General features: G+C 44.1%; 1 protein-coding gene across 3 annotated transcripts in view; it reads right to left on the bottom strand.

Annotated features, from left to right (window-relative positions):
* LOC139382518 (SH2B adapter protein 2) overlaps positions 1 to 18927 on the bottom strand; it is a 65737-nt gene extending 46810 nt beyond the window's left edge. For all 3 annotated transcript variants that reach the window (XM_071126609.1, XM_071126610.1, XM_071126612.1), the window contains exon 1: positions 18714 to 18927. The gene's annotated coding sequence lies outside the window, so the exon portion shown is untranslated. The remainder of the gene's footprint in view (positions 1 to 18713) is intronic.
* Positions 18928 to 20399: the final 1472 nt, after the last annotated feature.

The raw sequence follows: 20399 nt of genomic DNA, 5'->3' as shown, positions 1-20399 counted from the left end.
TCTCGCTCTACCCTCTCTCTCGCTCTACCCTCCTCCCCCTCCTCCTCCTCTCCTCACTGAAGCCCCGTGGTAGAGATCCAACTAAACTGGATTAAATCAGATCATATCAAGGACCTAGACTGAGCCCAGGGAAGGATAAGGAGACAAACTCCAAGTACATACAGCTGTTGGTGGGACCATCCATCTATCACCTTATTTCAAGATGTAAAAACATGTTTGTGATGCCGCCCGAGATAAAACCACATCTAGAGGAATGTCAGAGGATGTGGAGGGAAGGAGGAGGGGGGGGGGGGTAGGAAGAGAGGAGGGAGATGAGAGAGAGAGAGAGAGAGAGAGGGGGAGGTAGGAGGAGAGGCGGGAGATGAGAGGAGAGAGGGGGAGGTAGGAGGAGAGGAGGGAGATGAGAGGAGAGAGGGGGAGGTAGGAGGAGAGGAGGGAGATGAGAGGAGAGAGAGAGAGAGAGAGAGAGAGAGAGGTAGGAAGAGAGGAGGAAGATGAGAGGAGAGAGAGAGAGAGGGGGAGGTAGGAGGAGAGGAGGGAGATGAGAGAGGGGGAGGTAGGAAGAGAGGAGGGAGATGAGAGGAGAGGAGAGAAAGAGAGGGGGAGGTAAGGAAGAGAAGATCACAAAATGAAAATCAGAAGACAGATTCATGTTGAGTGAAATCCCTCTGATCTCTTTGCCTGCTTCTCCTTCTCTTTCTACTCCTCCTTTCCTCTCTCTCCTCCTCCTCTCTACACCACCCCTCTCTACCCCTCCTCTCTCTACTCCTCTCCTCCTCCTCTCTACTCTACCCCTCCTCTCTACTCCTCCTCTCCTCTTTCTACTCCTCCGCTCCTCTCTGTCTACTCCTCCTCGTCTTCCCTCCTCTCTCTACTCCTCTCCCCTCCTCTCTCTACCCCTCCTCTCTCCACTCCTCCTCCTCTTCCCTCCTCTCTCTACTCCTCTCCCCTCCTCATCTCTCTACCCCTCCTCTTTCTACCCCTCCTCCTCTCCTCATACCTCTCTTTCTCTCTCTCAGCCAAGTACATACAGCTGTTGGAGGAAGCATCTACCCTACCCTCTTTCAAGAGGGCCCGAGAGGGCCCGAGATAAAACCACATCTAGAGGAATGTCAGAGGATGTGGAGGGAAGGAGGAGGAGAGGAGGGAGATGAGAGGATGAGAGAGAGAGAGAGGGGGAGGTAGGAGGAGAGGAGGGAGATGAGAGGAGAGAGAGAGAGAGGGGAGGTAGGAGGAGAGGAGGGAGATGAGAGGAGGAGAGAGAGAGAGGGGGGAGGTAGGATGAGAGGAGGGAGATGAGAGGAGGAGAGAGAGAGGGGGGGAGGTAGGAGGAGAGGAGGGAGATGAGAGGAGGAGAGAGAGAGAGAGAGAGAGAGAGAGAGGGGGGTAGGTAGGAGGAGAGGAGGGAGATGAGAGGATGAGAGAGAGAGGGGGAGAGGTAGAAGGAGAGGAGGGAGATGAGAGGAGGAGAGAGAGATAGAGGGGGAGGTGGGAGGAGAGGAGGGAGATGAGAGGAGGAGAGAGAGAGGGGGGAGGTAGGAGGAGAGGAGGGAGATGAGAGGAGGAGAGAGAGAGAGGGGGAGGTAGGAGGAGAGGAGGGAGATGAGACGATCAGACAGATTCATGTTAAGTGAAATCCCTCTTATTCCTCTCTGAAGGGAGGTGATCTCGAGATCATACAGTGAAGGATGTGTGGCAGCACAGGTGAAATGATAAGCACTGTGTTAATGTCTACAGTCTCCCCACCAGAGATTAGAGCAGCCAGGACAGAAATACTCTTATTGAAGTATCAGCCACAGCAGGCAAGGTTACGCCTGACTCAGAGGTTTTAGTGAATGAGACTCTCGCCCACGCACACACACACATATACACACACAAACACAGGCGCATACACACACACACACACACACACACACACACACACACACAGCTGAATGAGAGAGGCCTCCCATAAAGAGTTCATACGTAGAGTTAACTAATGTTCTCTAAATCACTAGTGTCTGTTTCAATTCAACAAAAAAGTAATCCTGACTCAATGTTCAGCATTAAACCAGTTTAATAGAAGACATGCAAAGTAACTCCCTATGTAATTAATTATATAATCTAGCCAGCAGCGTAGGTCCAGCAAATAATGTAGGTGGGCCAGAATGTGAAACGCCTACCCTGTACCCCTACTGTAAAGCAATTATCATCATTACATTATCATAAAAGCCTACCCCATACCCATACTGTAAAGAGATTATCATCATTACATGATCATAAAAGCCTACCCTATACCCCTACTGTAAAGAGATTATCATCATTACATGATCATAAAAGCCTACCCTATACTCCTACTGTAAAGAGATTATCATCATGACATTATCATAAAAGCCTATACCCCTACTGTAAAGAGATTATCATCATTACGTTATCATAAAAGCCTATACCCCTACTGTAAAGAGATTATCATCATTACATCATCATAAAAGCCTACTCTATACCCCTACTGTAAAGTGATTATCATCATTACATTATCATAAAAGCCTACCCTATACTCCTACTGTAGAGATTATCATCATTACATTATCATAAAAGCCTACCCTATACCCCTACTGTAAAGAGATTATCATCATTACATTATCATAAAAGCCTACCCTATACCCCTACTGTAAAGAGATTATCATCATTACATTATCATAAAAGCCTACCCTATACCCCTACTGTAAAGTGATTATCATCATTACATTATCATAAAAGCCTACACTACACCCCTACTGTAAAGAGATGATCATCATTACATTATCATAAAAACCTACCCTACACCCCTACTGTAAAGAGATTATCATCATTACATTATCATAAAAGCCTATACCCCTACTGTAAAGAGATTATCAGGTTAGTAATGAGACTATATACAGGGGTACAGGTTAGTAATGAGGCTATAAACAGGAGGTACAGGTTAGTAATGAGGCTATAAACAGGGGGTACATGTTAGTAATGAGACTATATACAGGGGTACAGGTTAGTAATGAGGCTATAAACAGGGGGTACATGTTAGTAATGAGACTATATACAGGGGCACAGGTTAGTAATGAGACTATATACAGGGGGTACTGGTACCGAGTCAATGTGGAGGGGTACAGGTTAGTAATGAGGCTATATACAGGGGGCACCGGTACCGAGTCAATGTGGAGGCTATATACAGGGGGTACCGGTACCGAGTCAATGTGCAGGGGTATGGGTTAGTCAAGCTAATAGGTTCCCTGTTAGCTTGATAGATGCCTTGTTAGCTTGTTGATAGGTTCCCTGTTAGCTTGATAGATGCCTTGTTAGCTTGTTGATAGGTTCCCTGTTAGCTTGTTGACAACTGGCGTCTCATGGGTTTCATTTGAGATGTGCCATTAAGCTGAATCGAGAGGTGAACGATAAGTGTTGTAATAATTAGGCAGCTTCTTCTGTGAGTCAGTGTAGGCTAAGGCTATCCAACAGAGAGGAATGATATGTTAGCTTGCTGGCTAAAGCTATCCAACTGCTTGCTGTACACTGTCCTGTGTGATTGTAGTGGGTTTACTAACACGTTAGGCACTGAACGCGAGAAGTAATTCCACAACGAGGAAAAAATTATCATGCTGTTCGTATGTGGCTGCTATGAAAGTGAACTGTGTTTGTGTGCAAGTGATCAGGGGGGGTGTCTTCATTCCACCGATTCCGTTGAAAAACATTTCTTCAATGGGAAGCAAACAGAACGAAACGGGGATAAACCTACCTGAATTTGTCCAATTGAAAGTCCTCACGATGGGTATAGGGAACATTCTAGCATCCGCATGAAAGTAGCCTAAACCTATCGTTGTTACATTGAACTGGGTGAATGGAATACGAATAACAGTCATCCAATGTGCTGTAATAGAAATAAGTGCCGTGTTCATTAACAATATATTAAAACATCAGTCCTCCCTCGTGTTAAACACTGACCACCATTGTTGTGTGCAGTGGCTGGGAGGCAGTCTGATATCAGTGCAGCTATTTTTTCATTTCCTTAAACATCCGGGTGGTCCAGCTTTCCACACATTCAGCAAAAATAAAAACAGAACGCGAACATGACGAGGAGCATTTCTCAAGATCATGTCCTTCCGTTAAGAAGAGGATACGTGCCTTTCTAAAAAGATACTGGATAGACTGTACACACACACACACACACACACACACACACACACACACACACACACACACACACACACACACACACACACACACACACACACACACACAGTCAGCATGAAACTCAAGCCAGAGAAGATTGTAGAGGAAGTGGAAGCAGTGGGTTTGAGGTCTGGAGCCCAGTGGATACTGATACAATACTGAACACGGAGGGTCTCCAGATACTACACTACTGAACACGGAGGGTCCCTAGATACTACACTACTGAACACGGAGGGTCTCCAGATACTACACTACTGAACACGGAGGGTCCCTAGATACTACACTACTGAACACGGAGGGTCCCTAGATACTACACTACTGAACACGGAGGGTCCCTAGATACTACACTACTGAACACGGAGGGTCTCCAGATACTACACTACTGAACACGGAGGGTCCCTAGATACTACACTACTGAACACGGAGGGTCCCTAGATACTACACTACTGAACACGGAGGGTCCCTAGATACTACACTACTGAACACGGAGGGTCCCTAGATACTACAATACTGAACACGGAGGGTCCCTAGATACTACACTACTGAACACGGAGGGTCCCTAGATACTACAATACTGAACACGGAGGGTCCCTAGATACTACACTACTGAACACGGAGGGTCCCTAGATACTACACTACTGAACACGGAGGGTCTCCAGATACTACAATACTGAACACGGAGGGTCCCTAGATACTACACTACTGAACACGGAGGGTCCCTAGATACTACACTACTGAACACGGAGGGTCCCTAGATACTACACTACTGAACACGGAGGGTCCCTAGATACTACACTACTGAACACGGAGGGTCCCTAGATACTACACTACTGAACATGGAGGGTCCATAGATACTACAATACTGAACACGGAGGGTCCCTAGATACTACACTACTGAACACGGAGGGTCCCTAGATACTACACTACTGAACACGGAGGGTCCCTAGATACTACAATACTGAACACGGAGGGTCCCTAGATACTACAATACTGAACACGGAGGGTCCCTAGATACTACACTACTGAACACGGAGGGTCTCCAGATACTACAATACAATGTGTACCCTGTACCAATCAAAAGTTTTAACACACCTACTCATTAAAGGATTTTTCTTTATTTGGACTATTTTCTACATTGTAGAATAATAGTGAAGACATCAAAACTATGAAATAACACATATGGAATCATGTAGTAACCAAAAGGGCGTTAAACAAATCGAAATATATTTTATTTTTGAGGTTCATCAAAGTAGCCACCCCTTTGCCTTGATGCAGCTTTGCACACTCTTGGCATTCTCTCAACCAGCTTCATGAGGTAGTCACCTGGAATGACTGTCAGTGATTTATTTAGAATTCAAAGCACACTTAACCAGCATGGCTACCACAGCATACACCAGCGATACACCATCCCATCTGGTTTGCGCTTAGTTATGAGATGAGGCGAGAGAAAGAGAAAGGTTGTGAGATGAGAGAGAGAAAGAGAGAGGGGTGGTGAGATGAGACAGAAAGAGAGAAGAGTTGTGAGATGAGAGAGACAGAGAGAGGGGTTGTGAGATGAGAGAAAGAGAGAGGGGTTGTGAGATGAGAGAGAGAAAGAGAGAGGGGTTGTGAGATGAGAGAGAAAGAGAGAGTGGTTGGGAGATGAGAGAGAGAAAGAGAGAGGGGTTGTGAGATGAGAGAGAGAAATAGAGAGGGGTTGTGAGATGAGAGAGAGAAAGAGAGAGGGGTTGTGAGATGAGAGAGAAAGAGAGGCGGGTTGTGAGATGAGAGAGAAAGAGAGAGGGGTTGTGAGATGAGAGAAAGAAAGAGAGAGGGGTTGTGAACCTATGGAAAGAGAGAGGGGTTGTGAACCTATGGAAAGAGAGAGGGGTTGTGAACCTATGGAAAGAGAAGAGAAGAGAGAAGAAGGGGTCATGTTTTTGCTCCATGGCCCAGCTGCTAAAACAATGTGTGTGTGTGTGTGTGTGTGTGTGTGTGTGTGTGTGTGTGTGTGTGTGTGTGTGTGTGTGTGTGTGTGTGTGTGGATGAGTAAGTACATATGTAGGTGGAGAGGCCACTGGGGACACAGAGGGGAAAACAGGCCCACTCCAGGACCTTGGGGCTAGGGACCCTTAATCCACCTTGAACAGCGGCTCCTGACACACACACACACGCACGCACGCACGCACACACACACACACACACACACACACACACACACACACACACACACACACACACACACACACACACACACACACACACACACACACACACACACACACACACACACACACACACACACACTCTATGCAAACAAACGTACACACAATACACTTTTCCACAGACTAGACCCTCGAGCCTTCCCCGAAGACCCTACACAATGGACAATGGACACAATGGAAGAGACTATAGGAACCCTACTGTACCATTCACTGCACCATTCAGTCACCATTTACAGCACCTTAAAGGGATCATTCAGTCTCTCTCTCTACCCCCCCCACTTCTACCCCTCTCTCTCTGCCCCCCTCACCCTCTCTATACCCTCCCACCCCTCCCTCTCTCTCCCCACCCCTCCACCTCCCAGGAGGATATGGCTGATATCTCTGTCAGGTGGTTTAAGTTCAGCAACGGTAGATGTGTGTGTGTGTGTGTGTGTGTGTGTGTGTGTGTGTGTGTGTGTGTGTGTGTGTGTGTGTGTGTGTGTGTGTGTGTGTGTGTGTGTGTGTGTGTGTGTGTGTGTTTGTGTGTGTGTGTGTGTGTGTGTATGTTGTGTGTGTGTGTGTGTGTGTGTGTGTGTGTGTGTGTGTGTGTGTTCATAAGGTGGTTTTAGTATGGTAATAGTAACTGACCCAGGAGATATGGACAGGAAAGAGACGAGGAGCAGGAGGCGCAGAGAGGAGCAGGAGGCGCAGAGAGGAGCAGAGAGGAGCAGGAGGCGCAGAGAGGAGCAGAGAGGTGCAGAGAGGAGCAGAGAGGAGCAGAGAGGTGCAGAGAGGAGCAGAGAGGCGCAGAGAGGAGCAGAGAGGCGTAGAGAGGAGCAGAGAGGCGCAGAGAGGAGCAGAGAGGTGCAGAGAGGCGCAGAGAGGAGCAGAGAGGCGTAGAGAGGAGCAGAGAGGAACAGAGAGGCGCAGAGAGGCGCAGAGAGGAGCAGAGAGGCGCAGAGAGGAGCAGAGAGGAACAGAGAGGTGCAGAGAGGAGCAGAGAGGAGCAGAGAGGAACAGAGAGGAGCAGAGAGGCGCAGAGAGGAGCAGAGAGGAGCAGAGAGGCGCAGAGAGGAGCAGGAGGCGCAGAGAGGAGCAGAGAGGAGCAGGAGGCGCAGACAGGCAACTCCAACCTGTTAAACACATTGACCAGGAGACGTGTGAGCAGTGATATGATCCAGTCCTCTAAGGAGATGTTCTGTTCAGTACATCATGTTGATTAATACAACAGCACTATTTTAGCTGCTCACACACACACACCACACACACGCACGCACGCGCACACACACACGCACATACGCACGCGCACGCACACACACACACACAAACACAGGAAATGACTGCTGGGATGAGCAGGAAATGACACAACCAGACACATAAGAAACATGACAGGCCGACACAGACACATTACAGTTCACACACAGGCCTACAAGGGTAGAATGTAACCACACAGGCCTACAAGGGTAGAATGTAACCACACAGGCCTACAAGGGTAGAATGTAACCACACAGGCCTACAAGGGTAGAATGTAACCACACAGGCCTACAAGGGTAGAATGTAGCCACACAGGCCTACAAGGGTAGAATGTAACCACACAGGCCTACAAGGGTAGAATGTAGCCACACAGGCCTACAAGGGTAGAATGTAATCACACAGGCCTACAAGGGTAGAATGTAACCACACAGGCCTACAAGGGTAGAATGTAACCACACAGGCCTACAAGGGTAGAATGTAATCACACAGGCCTACAAGGGTAGAATGTAACCACACAGGCCTACAAGGGTAGAATGTAACCACACAGGCCTACAAGGGTAGAATGTAATACACACACAGGCCTACAAGGGTAGAATGTAACCACACAGGCCTACAAGGGTAGAATGTAACCACACAGGCCTACAACAAGGGTAGAATGTAACCACACAGGCCTACAAGGGTAGAATGTAACCACACAGGCCTACAAGGGTAGAATGTAACCACACAGGCCTACAAGGGTAGAATGTAATCACACAGGCCTACAAGGGTAGAATGTAACCACACAGGCCTACAAGGGTAGAATGTAACCACACAGGCCTACAAGGGTAGAATGTAATCACACAGGCCTACAAGGGTAGAATGTAATCACACAGGCCTACAAGGGTAGAATGTAATCACACAGGCCTACAAGGGTAGAATGTAACCACACAGGCCTACAAGGGTAGAATGTAACCACACAGGCCTACAAGGGTAGAATGTAACCACACAGGCCTACAAGGGTAGAATGTAACCACACAGGCCTACAAGGGTAGAATGTAACCACACATAAATAGATCCAGAAGTCATTGGTTTCCTCTGTGTATTAGGGTAAGTGTATGTATTAGGGTACACGTATTAGGGTACACGTATTAGGGTACACGTATTAGGGTACACGTATTAGGGTAAGTGTACGTATTAGGGTAAGTGTACGTATTAGGGTAAGTGTACGTATTAGGGTAAGTGTACGTATTAGGGTAAGTGTACGTATTAGGGTAAGTGTATGTATTAGGGTAAGTGTATGTATTAGGGTAAGTGTATGTATTAGGGTAAGTGTACGTATTAGGGTAAGTGTATGTATTAGGGTAAGTGTATGTATTAGGGTAAGTGTACGTATTAGGGTACACGTATTAGGGTAAGTGTACGTATTAGGGTAAGTGTACGTATTAGGGTACACGTATTAGGGTAAGTGTACGTATTAGGGTACACGTATTAGGGTAAGTGTACGTATTAGGGTAAGTGTATGTATTAGGGTAAGTGTATGTATTAGGGTAAGTGTATGTATTAGGGTAAGTGTATGTATTAGGGTAAGTGTATGTATTAGGGTAAGTGTATGTATTAGGGTAAGTGTATGTATTAGGGTAAGTGTATGTATTAGGGTAAGTGTATGTATTAGGGTAAGTGTACGTATTAGGGTAAGTGTATGTATTAGGGTAAGTGTACGTATTAGGGTAAGTGTACGTATTAGGGTAAGTGTATGTATTAGGGTAAGTGTACGTATTAGGGTAAGTGTATGTATTAGGGTAAGTGTATGTATTAGGGTAAGTGTACGTATTAGGGTAAGTGTACGTATTAGGGTAAGTGTATGTATTAGGGTAAGTGTACGTATTAGGGTAAGTGTACGTATTAGGGTAAGTGTATGTATTAGGGTAAGTGTACGTATTAGGGTAAGTGTATGTATTAGGGTAAGTGTATGTATTAGGGTAAGTGTATGTATTAGGGTAAGTGTATGTATTAGGGTAAGTGTACGTATTAGGGTAAGTGTACGTATTAGGGTAAGTGTATGTATTAGGGTAAGTGTACGTATTAGGGTAAGTGTACGTATTAGGGTAAGTGTATGTATTAGGGTAAGTGTACGTATTAGGGTAAGTGTATGTATTAGGGTAAGTGTATATTAGGGTAAGTGTATGTATTAGGGTAAGTGTATAGGGTAAGTGTATGTATTAGGGTAAGTGTATGTATTAGGGTAAGTGTACGTATTAGGGTAAGTGTACGTATTAGGGTAAGTGTATGTATTAGGGTAAGTGTATGTATTAGGGTACACGTATTAGGGTAAGTGTACGTATTAGGGTACACGTATTAGGGTACACGTATTAGGGTAAGTGTACGTATTAGGGTAAGTGTATGTATTAGGGTAAGTGTACGTATTAGGGTAAGTGTACGTATTAGGGTAAGTGTACGTATTAGGGTAAGTGTATGTATTAGGGTAAGTGTACGTATTAGGGTAAGTGTACGTATTAGGGTAAGTGTATGTATTAGGGTACACGTATTAGGGTAAGTGTACGTATTAGGGTACACGTATTAGGGTAAGTGTACGTATTAGGGTAAGTGTACGTATTAGGGTAAGTGTACGTATTAGGGTAAGTGTATGTATTAGGGTACACGTATTAGGGTAAGTGTACGTATTAGGGTACACGTATTAGGGTAAGTGTATGTATTAGGGTAAGTGTATGTATTAGGGTAAGTGTATGTATTAGGGTAAGTGTACGTATTAGGGTAAGTGTACGTATTAGGGTAAGTGTACGTATTAGGGTAAGTGTATGTATTAGGGTAAGTGTATGTATTAGGGTAAGTGTACGTATTAGGGTAAGTGTACGTATTAGGGTAAGTGTATGTATTAGGGTAAGTGTATGTATTAGGGTAAGTGTACGTATTAGGGTAAGTGTACGTATTAGGGTAAGTGTATGTATTAGGGTACACGTATTAGGGTAAGTGTACGTATTAGGGTACACGTATTAGGGTAAGTGTACGTATTAGGGTAAGTGTACGTATTAGGGTAAGTGTACGTATTAGGGTAAGTGTATGTATTAGGGTACACGTATTAGGGTAAGTGTACGTATTAGGGTACACGTATTAGGGTAAGTGTATGTATTAGGGTAAGTGTATGTATTAGGGTAAGTGTATGTATTAGGGTAAGTGTACGTATTAGGGTAAGTGTACGTATTAGGGTAAGTGTACGTATTAGGGTAAGTGTATGTATTAGGGTACACGTATTAGGGTAAGTGTACGTATTAGGGTACACGTATTAGGGTAAGTGTACGTATTAGGGTACACGTATTAGGGTAAGTGTATGTATTAGGGTAAGTGTATGTATTAGGGTAAGTGTATGTATTAGGGTAAGTGTACGTATTAGGGTAAGTGTACGTATTAGGGTAAGTGTACGTATTAGGGTAAGTGTATGTATTAGGGTAAGTGTATGTATTAGGGTAAGTGTACGTATTAGGGTAAGTGTACGTATTAGGGTAAGTGTATGTATTAGGGTAAGTGTATGTATTAGGGTACACGTATTAGGGTAAGTGTACGTATTAGGGTAAGTGTACGTATTAGGGTAAGTGTACGTATTAGGGTAAGTGTATGTATTAGGGTACACGTATTAGGGTAAGTGTACGTATTAGGGTACACGTATTAGGGTAAGTGTATGTATTAGGGTAAGTGTATGTATTAGGGTAAGTGTATGTATTAGGGTAAGTGTACGTATTAGGGTAAGTGTACGTATTAGGGTAAGTGTACGTATTAGGGTAAGTGTATGTATTAGGGTAAGTGTATGTATTAGGGTAAGTGTACGTATTAGGGTAAGTGTACGTATTAGGGTAAGTGTATGTATTAGGGTAAGTGTATGTATTAGGGTAAGTGTACGTATTAGGGTAAGTGTACGTATTAGGGTAAGTGTATGTATTAGGGTACACGTATTAGGGTAAGTGTACGTATTAGGGTACACGTATTAGGGTAAGTGTACGTATTAGGGTAAGTGTACGTATTAGGGTAAGTGTACGTATTAGGGTAAGTGTATGTATTAGGGTACACGTATTAGGGTAAGTGTACGTATTAGGGTACACGTATTAGGGTAAGTGTATGTATTAGGGTAAGTGTATGTATTAGGGTAAGTGTATGTATTAGGGTAAGTGTACGTATTAGGGTAAGTGTACGTATTAGGGTAAGTGTACGTATTAGGGTAAGTGTATGTATTAGGGTAAGTGTATGTATTAGGGTAAGTGTACGTATTAGGGTAAGTGTACGTATTAGGGTACACGTATTAGGGTAAGTGTATGTATTAGGGTAAGTGTACGTATTAGGGTAAGTGTATGTATTAGGGTACACGTATTAGGGTAAGTGTATGTATTAGGGTAAGTGTACGTATTAGGGTAAGTGTACGTATTAGGGTAAGTGTATGTATTAGGGTAAGTGTACGTTTTAGGGTAAGTGTACGTATTAGGCTAAGTGTACATTTTAAAACCACCAAAATCTAAGTTTAGACATTTCTAACATATACCGCCCCTAATTTCTGTAAGAAAAGTTTCTATAAAATTAAAGATTCATTTTTCATGTAAAGTTGTATGACTTTACTTTAATAAGACAATAAAATATTTGATAAAATACTTGAAAAGTCTATTTATCCTGAAAGTATCACTCATAACAGTGGGGGGTTGTCAAATCGTATCCACAGAGATCAATTTGGAAGTAGGCTTTTGTTCTTGTCAACCAGTACTTGTACATACATGATTCAACTAAACAACTAATCATAGATTTCAATCAAAACATGATTAGTTGAATCAGGTGTGTTATTTGTTGGTCATAAATAATAAATATTCTTCCGTGAATAAGAAGCCATTCATAAAAACCATAACGTATGGCTTTCAAATTCATTATCCCCAAAAGCTGATTCACATTTGCTGTTCTGCTATTCTGTTGTTAATTAGTTCAACTCGTCTTCCTAAAGCCCGTCTGAAGACAGTTTCAACTCTCCCTCTGAAGACAGTTTCAACTCTCCGTCTGAAGACAGTTTCAACTCTCCGTCTGAAGACAGTTTCAACTCTCCGTCTGAAGACAGTTTCAACTCTCCGTCTGAAGACAGTTTCAACTCTCCGTCTGAAGACAGTTTCAACTCTCCCTCTGAAGACAGTTTCAACTCTCCCTCTCTACTGTCGTATTACAAAGACACAGGTGTAAACCAAAAAACAGAATCAGCTGGATGAATGAAGGACAACAATAGGACAATGCCTCCATCCAAAAGTGCAGGAGTAGTCGTCTTCTTGTCCCTCAACCCTGATTTAATTGTTCTCTCGTTGCGTCAATGACTACCTGTCCACAACTTGGAGAGAGTACAGAGGTTTATAATTGTTTATTATCTTGGTAAAGGCTCAGAATTTGCATAACTGTAGTTTTGTGTTTGAATCAACTTAAATCTGAAATAAATTAAAAATGTTCATTGAATGTTAGAGATATCAACACACTATTCCCATGTCTTTCAATGCACACTTAACAGGAGCACACCGGGGCTTAACAGGAGCACACCGGGGCTTAACAGGAGCACACCGGGGCTTAACAGGAGCACACCGGGGCTTAACAGGAGCACACCGGGGCTTAACAGGAGCACACCGGGGCTTAACAGGAGCACACGGGGCTTAACAGGAGCACACCGGGGCTTAACAGGAGCACACTGGGCTTAACAGGAGCACACCGGGGCTTAACAGGAGCACAATGGGGCTTAACAGGAGCACACTGGGGCTTAACAGGAGCACACCGGGGCTTAACAGGAGCACACCGGGGCTTAACAGGAGCACACTGGGCTTAACAGGAGCACACCGGGGCTTAACAGGAGCACAATGGGGCTTAACAGGAGCACACTGGGGCTTAACAGGAGCACACCGGGGCTTAACAGGAGCACACCGGGGCTTAACAGGAGCACACCGGGGCTTAACAGGAGCACTATGGGCTTAACAGGAGCACACCGGGGCTTAACAGGAGCACAATGGGGCTTAACAGGAGCACACTGGGCTTAACAGGAGCACAATGGGGCTTAACAGGAGCACACTGGGCTTAACAGGAGCACACCGGGGCTTAACAGGAGCACACCGGGGCTTAATTGAAACAACAGTGATTTACTGTCTACTCATAAAATATTCGGAAACCAATCGTTTGAGATATACATATATACTATAGACTACAATATTATGCAAGTTAATATTTATCATATTAAACAATATTACTTGCTTATAATTTACATCCTGTGCAGAGGGAGTGTTTTTTGTGCTATCAACCCTTTAAACCCACATGAGATAAATGCCACATTTACAAAAATGCAATCTATGTATAACAATGCAAGGTTCCTTAAACAGTAAAATAAGACTAAATGCATTTTAAAATGTCAGCTGTGAATGCCTGAAATCTATCATTTTGTTGTAGTTCACCAAGTTATGTGGCTACTGTGTGACTGTGACATGCAGCCACAACCGCTAAGTGTGAAAACCTCATCTTTTGAATTGGCAAAGAAATGGTCCTTAAAGCCCATGTGCTATCATGTGCATACAGTATCAGTCAAAAGTTTGGACACACCTACTCATTTCAGGGGTTTTTCTTTATTTAAAAAAAAACAAACTATTTTCTACATTGTAGAATAATATTGAAGACATCAGAACTATGAAACATCACATATGGAATCATGTCGTAACCAACAAGTGTTAAACAAATTAAAATATATTTTATATTTGAGATTCTTCAAAGTAGCCATCTTTTGGCTTGATTGACAGCTTTGCACACTCTTGGCATTCTCTCAACCAGCTTCATGAGGTAGTTACCTGGAATGCATTTAAATTAACAGGTGTGCCTTGGTAAAAGTTAATTTGTGGAATTTATTTCCTTCTTAATGCGATTGAGCCAATCAGTTGTGGTGAGACATGGTAAGGGTGGTATACAGAAGACAGCCCTATTTGGTAAAAGACCAAGTCCATATTATGGCAAGAACAGCTAAAATAAGCAAAGAGAAACGACAGTCCATCATTACATTAAGACATGAAGGTCAGTCAATGAGGAACATTTAAAGAACTTCAAGTGAAGTCGCAAAAACCATCAAGCACTGTGATGAAACAGGCTCTCATGAGAACCGCCACAGGAAAGGAAGACCCATAGTTATCTCTGCTGCAGAGGATACATTCATTAGAGTTAACTGTCTCTCATGAGGACCGCCACAGGAAGACCCAGAGTTACCTCTGCTGCAGACGATAAGTTCATTAGAGTTAACTGTCTCTCATGAGGACCGCCACAGGAAAGGAAGACCCAGAGTTACCTCTGCTGCAGACGATAAGTTCATTAGAGTTAACTGTCTCTCATGAGGACCGCCACAGGAAATGAAGACCCATAGTTATCTCTGCTGCAGAGGATAAGTTCATTACAGTTACCTGCCCTTCAGAAATTGCGGAGTTCAAGTAACAGACACATCTCAACATCAACTGTTCAGAGGAGACTACGTGAATCAAGCCTTCATGGTCGAATTGCTTCAAAGAAACCACTACTAAAGGACACCGATAAGGAGAAGAGACTTGCTTGGGCCAAGAAATACGAGTAACGGACTTCAGATTGGTGGAAATCTGTCCTTTGGTCTGAGGAATACAAATTTGACATTTTTGTTTCCAACTGCCGAGTCTTTGTGAGATGCAGAGTAGGCGAACGAATGATCTCTGCATGTGTGGTTCCCACCATGAAGCATGGAGGAGGAGGTGTGATGGTGTGGGGGTGCTTTGCTGGTGACACTGTCTGTGATTTATTTAGAATTCAAGGCACACTTAACCTGCATGGCTACCACAACATTCTGCAAGACTGTTGGAAAAGCATTCCAGGTGAATCTGGTTGAGAGAATTCCAAGAGAGTGCAAAGCTGTCATCAAAGCAAAGGGGGGCTACTTTGAAGAATATAAAATATATGTTGATTTCTTTAACACTTTTTTGGTTACTACATAATTCCATATGTGTTATTTCATAGTTTTGATGTCTTCACTATTATTCTACAATGTAGAAAATAGTTTAAAAAAAATTATAATAAGAAAAACCCTTGAATGAATAGGTGTCCAAACTTTTGACTGGTACTGTACACCATTACATTCATATCTTACATTTACACATGTGATCATACTTTATCTGAGAAGGTACAACAAAAATATCGGAAAATGTATTTATCTGATGGTTGCCTCAACACCAAGAGTTTTTGTTCAGCTTTGAAATTGGCCACTTGTGGGAACTTAACACATAACTGTATAACTGTCAATAACTCCAAACATCTGATTGGCTTAGAATACAAAACCATTGTGGATATGACAACCAGATGAATCGGTTGAAACATTAAACAGCTGAACATTTGTCTTGTTTTCTTTTTATTTGAATCCACAGATGGAAGTGAACTTAATGGGTAAACCTTCCCCTGTGTCTAAAATCAACAAGGTGTGTTCCTTCGGGATCTACAAGAGCAGATCGTCAGAGAGTGGAGGGTAGCCTAGTCTGACTACTGGGATGGACTTACTGACTGACTGACTGGCTGGCTGACTGACTGGCTGGCTGACTGACTGGCTGGCTGACTGGCTGACTGGCTGACTGGCTGACTGACTGGCTGGCTGACTGACTGGCTGACTGGCTGGCTGACTGGCTGACTGACTGGCTGACTGGCTGACTGGCTGACTGACTGACTGGCTGACTGACTGGCTGACTGGCTGATTGACTGGCTGACTGTCTGACTGACTGACTGACTGACTGACTGACTGACTGACTGGCTGACTGACCGACTGACTGACTGACTGGCTGACTGACTGGCTGACTAACTGACTGGCTGACTCACCAAAGGAAGCCAGAGGCCAGAGAAACCAACGGCAGCCTAAATGCATAGAAAGAAAAGATGACAGAGAGAGAGGGAGCATCAGAAAAGATGGCAGGAAGAGAGGATGACAGAGAGAGAGGATGACAGAAAGAGAGGATGACAGAGAGAGAGGGAGCATCAGAAAGGATGACAGAGAGAGAGGATGACAGAGAGAGAGGGAGCAGCAGAAAGGATGACAGAGGGAAAGGATGACAGAGAGAGAGGATGACAGAGAGAGAGGATGACAGAGAGAGAGGATGACAGAAAGAGAGGGAGCATCAGAAAGGATGACAGCCCATAGAGCCAGCCAGTAGATAAGACCTACAGAGATAAGAAAGGGGTCAGGGGTCAGAGTTATACAACCTTCACCTGCTCTGGCCTCATCATCACAGACCACACACTATGACCTTTGACCTGACCTCTGATAACCCTGCCGGCGCTTCCTGACTCTCAACCAACTGTCTGAGAGAGGAATGTTCTTTCTTGGTAGAAGTGGGATGTAGCCTAGCAACAAATCTAACCCCCCACCCCAACCCCCATTCACTGATACAGCCTCTCTTTTAACTCCTGATAGAGCCAGATTGGGCTGACACGATGACAGTAGTCAGGGCAGGCGTAATTTACTCTATGACCAAACACTGAGTCATGCTACAAGCATAATGTACTCTGAGTAAATACACAAAAACATGGAAATTATGCCTTTGAGGAGTGCAGTATTATAAAAATACTCCCTTCAGGAATAATTTGTTTTCGTCTGATTCTGAATGTGCCTAGTGTAAGACTACAGGCGCCTCCAGTGATGTAAAAACAAGCAACAACGACCCACTTATAACAACCCACACGCAACCGTGCATGTTAAACACACATAATTAGCATGTCCTCGGGGGTGAGAAAGGGCACGGAGACAAACAGAGCTAATGTAAATATTGAGCGAGCTGAGGGTGAGCCTTCGTGCAGCGTGCCTCCACATGTCCGTGATAAAGGATAGAGCGTGGGAGACGCGCATTCCGCGACCCCGTTTCGGCTTCCTGTCCCTCTCACCCACTAAATTAATTTCACAGATGACAAAAAAAAAAAAAAATACATCCTGAAATGCAAGATGTGGAAGTTTTTTTTAATTTTTCGTCTTGAAACTATAAAGATGAACTGTGCACACATAGGCTATAATCAGAGAATAAAATATGTGAACTGACAGGCTACTGGAGCATTTTTACAGACTGGCAACAAAACCAACACTTTAAAAACTTGGAATAGGTCTAGGTTAGCATACCTTGTTGCACTACACTGACATGTATGAAGTGGCATGATGGTTGTTTGATCTTCACGGGCTGTTTATCATAGTCTATCGAATAAAACAGGCCGCGATTGAAGCAAAACAAAAAATATATAACAGTATGCCTATATAAACCATTACCAATTAGAAAGAACTGTAAAATATATGACTGTAGCCTATGCCTTTTAATTAATGGGAATAATCGATATGCTGTGGTAGCATGTGCGCACCGTGGCGGTACTCATGAATGAGAAATAACCGGCTGCTGAATGGCTGAGCGCCGACTCTACCCGTGAAAGAACCGATCCCGAAATCCGCGTCAATGAATGACCGTTATTAACAGAGACTCTATTCGCGGGGCCAGGACACAGACAGACCCTGGTGATTGTCAATGACTGCTGGAGACCAAAATGTTGTTATGGTCAGTGACCAGAGAGAGACCTTTACCCCTCGACAGACCTACCCCTCGGTCCACAAAAATGGATTAAGGGAAAAGTCCTTTACCGCGACACTCACTCCGGAGTAGGTAACGTCTTGAGGCTTCTCTGAGGAAGCGCATCAATCACTGAGGTGTACTCAGAACGGCATCAATCGAGTCTGTTATACCACAGGCTACCCGTGTGTTGAAATAATGTTTTTTTACATGGATGCGTTTCAGCACCAGGCGCGTTGGCGAGTCGACTGGACATACGGCTATCCTTCAGCACCTGGACCGAACACAGTGAGGGCTGAGCCGAGCTGCCGCTCTCGTTGCTACCTGACCTCACTAAAAGCACGACGCAAATATTTTCATAGCCTAGGAAATAATATGAAATGTGGAACGTAGCCTAGGTTACAGGTCGGCGGTTATAAAGGTAGGTAGGCTAGAATGTGCGCTAAATTGCTTCCAGCGACATCCAAACAGTCGGAAGTCACAAAATGGAAAACATGAACGCAGCAGCGCTCACCTCGATGTCCGACTCACTGCATGGCGCTACGCTGATGTCTGGGAGCCAATCCTTGCTCTGTTGTTTGTTGTTATTGCTGTTGTTGTTGTTGTTGTTCTCCAATCAAGTCCAATAATATGTATTAATTGTCTTCATATCATTATTCTCGAGGAGCGGTTAGACAGAGATAGGAGACTAGCGGCCGCGCCGTTACATTTTCTCCATATCCATTCTGAAGCACACTGCACTGTAGGATCCACGGTCTCTCATTCCGGGGCTGTCTGCCCTTAAAGGAGCCGCCCACGGTTCCCGCTTGCCAAAACCAGTTCACTTTGCCATAGGTATAAACGTTTAGTGGGGTTTTTTTGTGAGCCAGAGGGAAGTGTGTAATCCCACCAGTCTCCCTCTTTTTCTCCCTCTCTCACTCAGAGGCGTCGTGCCCTCTCAGATTTGTCCTATTAAAACAATTATATATACAGTACCAGTTAAAAGTTTGGATGCACTAATTCAAGGGTTTTTTCTTTACTTTTACTATTTTCTACATTGTAGAATAATAGTGAAGACATCAAAACTATGAAATAACACATATGGAATCATGTAGTAACCAAAAAAAAACAAGTGTTAAACAAATCAAAATATATTTTTGATTTTAGATTCTTTAAAGTATTCACCCTTTGCCTTGATGACAGCTTTGCACACTCTTGGAATTCACTTGGAATGCTTTTCCAACAGTCTTGAAGGAGTTCCCACATATGCTGAGCACTTGTTGGCTGTTTTTCCTTCACTCTGCGGTCAAACTCATCCCAAGCCATCTCAATTGGATTGAGGTCGAGTGATTGTGGAGGCCAGGTTGTCTGATGCAGCACTCCATCACTCTCCGTCTTGGTCAAATATCCCGTACACAGCCTGGAGGTGTGTTGGGTCATTGTCCTGATGAAAAACAAATGATAGTCCCACTAAGCACAAACCAGATGGGATAGCAAATCACTGCAGAATGCTGTGGTAGCCATGCTGTTTTAGTGTGCCTTGAACTCTAAATAAATCACAGTGTCACGAGCAAAGCACTCCCACACCATCACACCCCCTCCTCCGTGCTTCACGATTTTTAACCTTTATTAACTAGGCAAGTCAGTTAAGAATAAATTATTATTTACAATGATGGCCTACCCCGGCCAAACCTGGATGACGCTTGGCCAATTGTGTGCCGCCCTATGGGACTCCCAATCACGGCCGGATATGATACAGCCTGGATTCGAACCAGGGACTGTAATGATGCCTCTTGCACGTAGATCGATGGGTCCCACACATGCGGAGATCATCCGTTCACCTACTCTGCATCTCACAAAGACACGGTGGTTGGAACCAAAACTCTTACATTTGGACTCATCAGACTAAAGGACAGGTTTCCACCAGTCTAATGTCCATTGGTCGTGTTTCTTGGCCCAAGCAAGTCTATTCTCATTATTGGTGTCCTTTAGTGGTGGTTTCTTTGCAGCAAGTCTCCTCTGAACAGTTGATGTTGAGATGTTCAAGTAACAGACACTCTGTGAGGCATTTATTTCGTCTGCAATTTCTGAGGCTGGTAAACTCTAATGAACTTATCGTCTGCAGAAGAGGTAACTCTGGGTCTTCCTTTCCTGTGGCGGTCCCGTGAGAGACAGTTAACTCTAATGAACTTATCGTCTGCAGCAGAGGTAACTCTGGGTC

Source organism: Oncorhynchus clarkii, chromosome 24, assembly GCF_045791955.1.
Source record: "Oncorhynchus clarkii lewisi isolate Uvic-CL-2024 chromosome 24, UVic_Ocla_1.0, whole genome shotgun sequence".
NCBI classification, from domain to species: domain Eukaryota; kingdom Metazoa; phylum Chordata; class Actinopteri; order Salmoniformes; family Salmonidae; genus Oncorhynchus; species Oncorhynchus clarkii.
This window is presented reverse-complemented; position numbering and strand designations above follow the sequence as displayed.